General features: G+C 25.3%; 1 protein-coding gene across 1 annotated transcript in view; it reads right to left on the bottom strand.

The window, feature by feature from the left end:
- Positions 1-1,602, bottom strand: part of LOC107884679 — a 16,051-nt gene extending 14,449 nt beyond the window's left edge. Inside the window, exon 1 of the mRNA XM_029485298.1 lies at positions 1,392-1,602. The gene's annotated coding sequence lies outside the window, so the exon portion shown is untranslated. The remainder of the gene's footprint in view (positions 1-1,391) is intronic.
- Positions 1,603-7,637: the final 6,035 nt, after the last annotated feature.

Genomic DNA, 7,637 nt, shown 5'->3' with positions numbered 1-7,637 from the left:
TATAACCATACCTTAATATAAAATTGATAGATCATATTTTTTGTTTATTAACTATTATTTCATTTTATAACAAGCACAATACAAAAAAAAAAACGTAATTTTTATAGGCACTAAAATAATGATTTTTTTTATGCTCTAGAGTCTTAATATATAATATAATAATATCTACATTATATATACATATTGCATTTAGAAATCATTACAATTTTTATGAGCACTGCCCTATGCCACTTTTATGACGACCCATAGATATTGTTGACTTATGTAGACTCTCTGTGATTTATATTGAACCTCTAAACTTTTTCCATAAGACCATAATAATTTTGGGCTTTTCCACAAATATAATAAATATAAATACTACTTGTAGACTGCTAGCTGCATAAATAATGTGCCATTTGGTCCCTTTTCTTTGTAAGAAAATGATAGTATTGTAAAAAAATACGGGATTCCCATAAACAGATATAGTTTGATGATCATTACACAACTGTCAAAAATTAAAAATTAAAAGTTACTTAAAGTCAAACGAAACGATTTTAAATATATTTTGATCAATAAATCAAAAATTTGTTTAGAAAATTTATATTAACTAATAGAAAATATTGAAACTACTAACTTTAAGTTTATCAACATTTTAATTAGTTATAACGTCATAGTATCTGTATAATATTACATGATATATTACAGTACAAGTTAAAAATATAGATTTTTTTTATTATCGTCATATTTTTAGACGCTTATCACTTATTTTGTGAAAAACTTCACAAAAATCAATGTTTTATTCAGTAAATAATGTTTAAATAATGAAAAATTGTATTATTATGAGATACCAAAAGTAGTAAACAGATTATATTAGTTATATTGTGCCCTATGTGAATTATGATAGTACCCTACTATATTCTTAATTATAAATGTACCTATTCATACACCTTGTAAACTGCTAGCTGCATAAATAATGTACCGTATATCCCCTTAAATTTGTAATATAATAGATAGTAGCATAAGAAAATATGTGATTCCCATAATCAGAAATATTTTGATGCTCGTTACAAATCTGTCAAAGTTATATTAAGTCAAATGAAACGATTTTTTGACCAATAAATCAAAAATTGTATTGAAGATTTATATTAACTAATAGAGAAGACGGAAACTATTAACTTTAAATTCATGAAACTTTTATATTAATTAGTAATAATGTTACATTATTCATAAAACAATCTATAGTAGGTACAAGTTAATAATATAGATTTTTCATATAACTTATATTTTACTTATATCACAGAGATTAAAGTTTTAAACATTTAATAATGTTTAGATAATAAATATGTAAGTACCAAAAGAACTTAACAGGCTTTATAAGGTATGTACCCTATGTGAATTGACGGTATTCTTACTTTTCTTTGTAAACAAGAAAACTTTTTGTTTTTGAAACTGTTGGGTTGAATTTATTGACTTCGGATTTAATTCTTGAAAAATGAATAGCAGTTAGCAAGAACAATATTTAATTGGTAGTCAGCATAACAAACACTGGTATCAGGATGAAAATTAAATCTCCCTACCAAGATATCGTAATCATATCTGGAAAAATATTAAATATATATTAATATAATTATATATTCATATAACCAAGAAATTTACAATTTTAATATAGAAAACTAGTGGCACCCATGTTTATTCAAAGTTATATCGCATAATGTTAAATTTTTACAAACACCTTAACAGTTAATTATTTTTGTCCCCTTTATGAATCCAACAAAAACTTTTTTTCACAACCATAATAATAAGTAAAATATGTAAAAATTAATTGTTGCAATAAAATATATAACTATATGTGTAACAAATATTTTTATCAAAATTAAATTAATATTTTAAAATTGTAGGTAACAAAGGTGGCTGAATACTTAAAATAACTACTTACAAGAAACTGTTAAACTACTTGTTATGGATGTATGTATTTGTGTTTTGTGTAGGTAAATAGATAAAAACTATTATAAGTTATGTCGTATTGTCGTGTATTAATATTAAACTTATAATCATACTACAATTTATTGTTTTCGAGCAAAAACTTTAAAACAAGACATTAATACTAGCTTGTGTAGGTACCACCACCGTCCACCAACCACTCAAAACATGAATAACGGCAGCTGTAGCTAGGGTTTGACTCCACTGAAGAGAACAATCCGAACTGTTAATGTAACAAATGTTTGTTTGTATAAAATTATAAAATTACCCAATGCATTCTTTTAGGGTGTAGTTAAGAAGTTTAAATATTGAAAATTAAATTGAACTTATATTTTTATTTCGAGTTTAAAAGTTAAATAACTGCAGTCTCATATCTCGGTGCATTACAGTGCAGTGGCGTAATATTTAGACTTGTTCACAGAAACAGAAAATTTTCTTAAGGTGCAAAATAATTTAAAAGAACATTTTATTTTTAAAAATTTGATTCAATTCTGAGAATATTTAAAAATACTTGAATAGTGGCATTGAAATGTTTGCAACTGCGTGCATATAAAATGTCCACGCTCAATAACTTGTTTTAGCGCCTGGAATCAATAAGTTTTATTAGATTTATGATTTGGACTATTTTTGAGGAAGGGATCACATTTGAATTCACCTGGAATGATTCAACTCTTATACAAACGGATTAGAGCAGCTTAGAAAGAGTTGTGTCATGTTCTAAACAATTTTATATTTAAAACAATAGGTAGGTATTCGTAAATGTTTGTTCACGAAAATATTTTTAATAACATACTTTGTGCAATAAAAATATATTGATATCTTTTATAACTTACAGAAAAAGTTTAAGCATTTTAGTTGGAATAATATTTATGCAGTATGACATATTGGCATATTATTTTAACAGAAAACCTCGTTTCTTAAATAAATTCTTAAAAACACATTTTATAATTTGAATTGTTTTTAAACTTATCTTTGATACATATTATAGAGATTTTATACTGGATATAGTCTTAATTCTTCCTCAACTGTCAACAGTATTTATGGTATACATGTATAATATAATGGCCCATAAATAAACATAATATATACACATATTGTATAAATTCAAATTTCACAAATATTTCAAGATGATCCACAAGCGGAATGTACCTGCTGTAGTTTTTTATGCAAATAAACCCGCCTACCCGAGGTCATACAATATGATGGTTAACATAATATGTAGGTATAGTAAAACAAAATTATGTGTAAACGTTAATCAATTCGATGTATAAGAGTCATAATATGTCCAATTTTTCTCAAAATCGTTTTATAAGTCTATTGGGTTAATCTGGGCCGTTTTTTTGATTCGGTTAAACATTATATTAAGTCGATATCATAATTAAAATATGTTTTATTTATACTCTATTTTTTTTTTGTTAACCCTATATAGCTTTTTTTAGTGAACAAAATATAATATAAGAAGTCCTAAATTAATGAGACATATAATAAATATTATTTTAACATTATTTAAATGTTAAGCGTTCAAATATAGTGAGTCCGGGCTTGTTACTTTTGTCAAAAACAATTCATTCAATTTTGTACGTACCTAATGTTTAAGATAATATTGAATTTTTTAAACTATATTTTATAAAAAATGATCTCCGGACGTATTTTTTTTTTTGAAAAACTTTTTTTAACATCGATATTTCTTAATATTATTTTAGTTTGTGTGACAATCCTGTCCTGTTGTGTGTAGTTATGTCAACAGACTTATGAGTTTCTTATTTTATTTTAATTGGTTATTATATAATCAATACAATTAGGAAACATATTTCAACATTGGTTATTGATACCTTACACTATTATGTTTTTTTTTTTATAAACACATTTTTTATTTTTATGAGTAAAATATACTTTTTATTTTTATTTGCCAACATAATTTAGTTTTTGTTTTATATTTTGAAGAGTAAATTATACTTTTTCCTTAATTTTTGAATCGTATTTGTTATTACTACACAATACACATGTACTGAAGAATTGATAAAATAAAATACTTTTCTTCTTAGCATTAATTATCAATACATTAAATTATATAGAAAGTATAACTATGATTCTGTATTATTATGTATGGCGTATATTTATATTTCTCATTTTTAAAATTATGATATCCTTAATTAGCATAAAATAACATTACATAATGGATTTAATTTGACTAAAAATTTGTTGAAAATTGTATTTTTTTTTTATTTCCTATTGAATAAAAATGTTAATATTAGATTCTGAGCAATGCAAGAAAGCTATTGATTTTACAATGGTGTTTATTTTTTTATTATTTTTTTTTTTATATCCTGTATACAAAATTTCAACCGGAAGGAGCGCTTCAATTTCAACAAATAGTACGTTATCTTTAACAAATTGGATCAAGATGATACTCTAAAGAGGTCATTTTTCGATTTTATTATTTAATGCCACGGGAAAAATCACCGAAAAATTATGGGCAAGTGCGAGTCGTACTCGTGCACAAAGGGTTCCGTACTATCATCAGCTATAACCATGTCGGCAACACTGCTTGTATTATATATTCTAAGATTTTTAGTATTTGTTGTTATAGCAGCAACAGAAATACATAATCTGTGATAATTTCAACTTTCTAACTTTCATGGTTCATGAGATACAGACTGGTGACAGACGGACAGATGGACGGACAGCAGAGCCTTAGTAATAGGGTCCCGATTTACCATATGGAACCCTAAAAACGGTAAAAATGGGATTTTGATTTCTAACACTTTGTTTATCACCATAGAAATGAATAAAAAATTATAATATAGTAATGATGGCTATCAAACGATTGAGAACGTTATACCTTTTTGGCTGAACGATCGGGAACACTTAAAATTAACAAAGAAGTTACCGCTGTTCCGAAAAAACCTCAAAAAAGAATACGATTAATAACGAATTTACGTGCAACGTTGCCATATCATTTATTTGGCTATTGAAAGATTCATGCCCGTATGCATAAAATAAATATTCTTGAAAAAAGTCATTTAATACAAATATATGAAAAAAAAATGTAAAATATTATGTATAACTTATAAAAATATGCAATATACAGAAAATTTTTTTAAATTCCTGATATTTTTTTTACTCCTCAAGGAATGACCTAGAGTACAAGCTGGCGATACAAACTTCAATTTTTCAAATGAAAATCTCCCTTTCTTACTATAAATTATTTAACGGGTGATTCTCTTTAAAATGTTGAAGTATCTAAATCAAAATTCTGATATGTAAGTAGTTTTTGAGTTATTAAAATATTCATACTAAGGATAATAATCCTTAAAAACGGTTTTACAAATATATAAACTTTATATATTATTAGATGTAGGGTAGTAATCATGAAGTTTTGATAGATCATTAGTAATTACCAACATTTTTCAAATCATCATTAGTACCTTGACTCTAACTATCATTTGTAGCTATTTTTAATATTGATTCTGCTTGAGTTTCAATTATAAATTTAATAAAATTAAACATATGATACCTATATTGCTGAATTATTTCAAAATCAAAAAACTATAGTGCACAAGTTTATTATCATTCGATTAAATTTGGCAACGTTGGAAAAAAAAAATATCAAGCGTTCTCATTCGTGTTACCAAAAAATGCCGTTCTCAATCATATTTTACTGGAATGATTATCAAACCTACATGATATAAATAATAACAATATAAAATATCCAGACCAACAAACCATCTCCGCTCAGAATCGTTTTTCTTATACAATGATATTATATCATTGAATTCAAGTCTAATACAATCCATTATACAATGACCCACTTGTAACCTACTGTGCAGCAGAGCGACATCCACTTACCTGCTTTTTTTTTTATCCTTTTTACAACAAATTTAATTTTGTATATAAAAAAACAGTTTTAAGTACATTTTAAACTATTTCGATCATTACCTAATTAATTAGAGTTTATATTAAATTAACAAATTTTAATATGTCCATCAAAACTTGAACGTTCACAATATAAATATATTATATATATATTTTTTTTTTTATTGACCTTGAGCCCCACAACTATGGCTATTACCCGTATTTTTGTTTGTAGGGAGGAATAACTGTTGGAAGGATTGGTTGAAACCCATTTGTATGTGTGGCAAGGATATGTAGCTACAAATTCCGGGTGATCACCCATTATGAATCCAACAGAAACTTTTTTCACAACCATAAAAATAAGTAAATAATGTAAAACTTAACTGTTGCAAATAAAATTTATGAGTAAAAAATATTATTTAATCAAAATTAAATTAATATTTTAAAATTGTAGGCAACAAAGGTAGGTAGGGAAGGTAGGTAAAATTACTACCAAATGCATTTTTTTAAGGGGTAGTAAAGCAGTTTAAATATTGAAAATCAAAACAAACTTTTATTTTCATGTTGAGTTTAAAAGTTAAGTTACTGCAATCTTACATCTCAGTGCATTGCCATGCAGTGGTGTAGTATTTAGAATTGTTCACAGAAGCAGAAAATTTGCTTAAGGTATGGTAAATAATTTAAAAGAGCATTTTATTTTTAAAAATTTTATTCAATTTTGAGAATACTTAAAAATACTTGAATAGTGGCATTCAAATGTTTGTCACTGAGTGCATATGAGATGCGTATAAACAATAGGTATTCGTAGAAAAATAGTAGTTAAATTTTCAAAATGTTAATTTTTGTTCATAATAATATTTTTTAATAACATACTTTGGGAAACAGAAATATAAAATATCGATTTATTTAATAGCTTAAAGAAAAATTCTATGTATTTTAGTTGGAATAATATATATGCAGTATGAAATATAATCGGTATATTATTATTTAAACCGAAAACTCGTTTCATAAATAAATCCTTAAAAACACATTATTATAATTTATATTATTTTTAAACTTATGTTATATACGTATTATGATGATTTTTTTCTGGGCACAGTCCAAATTCTTCCTCAATACTCAACAGTTTTAATGGTATACATGTATTACATAATCGTCAATTAATTATTATAATATATACACCTAACGTATAAATAAAATTTTCACAAATATTTTAAGATGATTCGCTAGCGGATTGTACTGTAGCTTATTTTGTGAATACCTACTTGTTTAAATGCAAAAAACCCGTCTACCTGAGGTCACACAATATTATAGTTAAGAGATGTAGGTATACTTAATCAAAATTATGCATCAACGTTATTTAATTCGATGGGCAAGGGGCTAACATAATAAATTAGTATAAGGTTGTATAGGTATTATGATATGATTTAGATGTTGTACATTCAATTAGTCATTCTAAAAAGTTTAATTATCCAGAAAAAATAAATTTATCTTGTAAGCTCAGGGACATGATGCCCTAGGATACATATAGAGATATTTAAAATAATAATTTTATATCAAATGTTGAATAATTATTACAGAAATCTGTCTTTTACAATAGATATCTTATAGAATTACCTACAATTAATAATGGTGGTGGAACTAATAAGAGCTCTATTATTATTACGATTAAGAAATTACGTTTAATATCTGTGTAATAATTTAACAAACACATTTTCGGATAATATCGTACTTAAAACAATGACTATTCATAGTTTATTGTGGTATTACTATATTCAAAAGTTGTAACATTAAAATATTACTAAAATATCATAATTTTCGTT

Source organism: Acyrthosiphon pisum, chromosome X (genome assembly GCF_005508785.2).
Source record: "Acyrthosiphon pisum isolate AL4f chromosome X, pea_aphid_22Mar2018_4r6ur, whole genome shotgun sequence".
Lineage (NCBI taxonomy): Eukaryota > Metazoa > Arthropoda > Insecta > Hemiptera > Aphididae > Acyrthosiphon > Acyrthosiphon pisum.
This window is presented reverse-complemented; position numbering and strand designations above follow the sequence as displayed.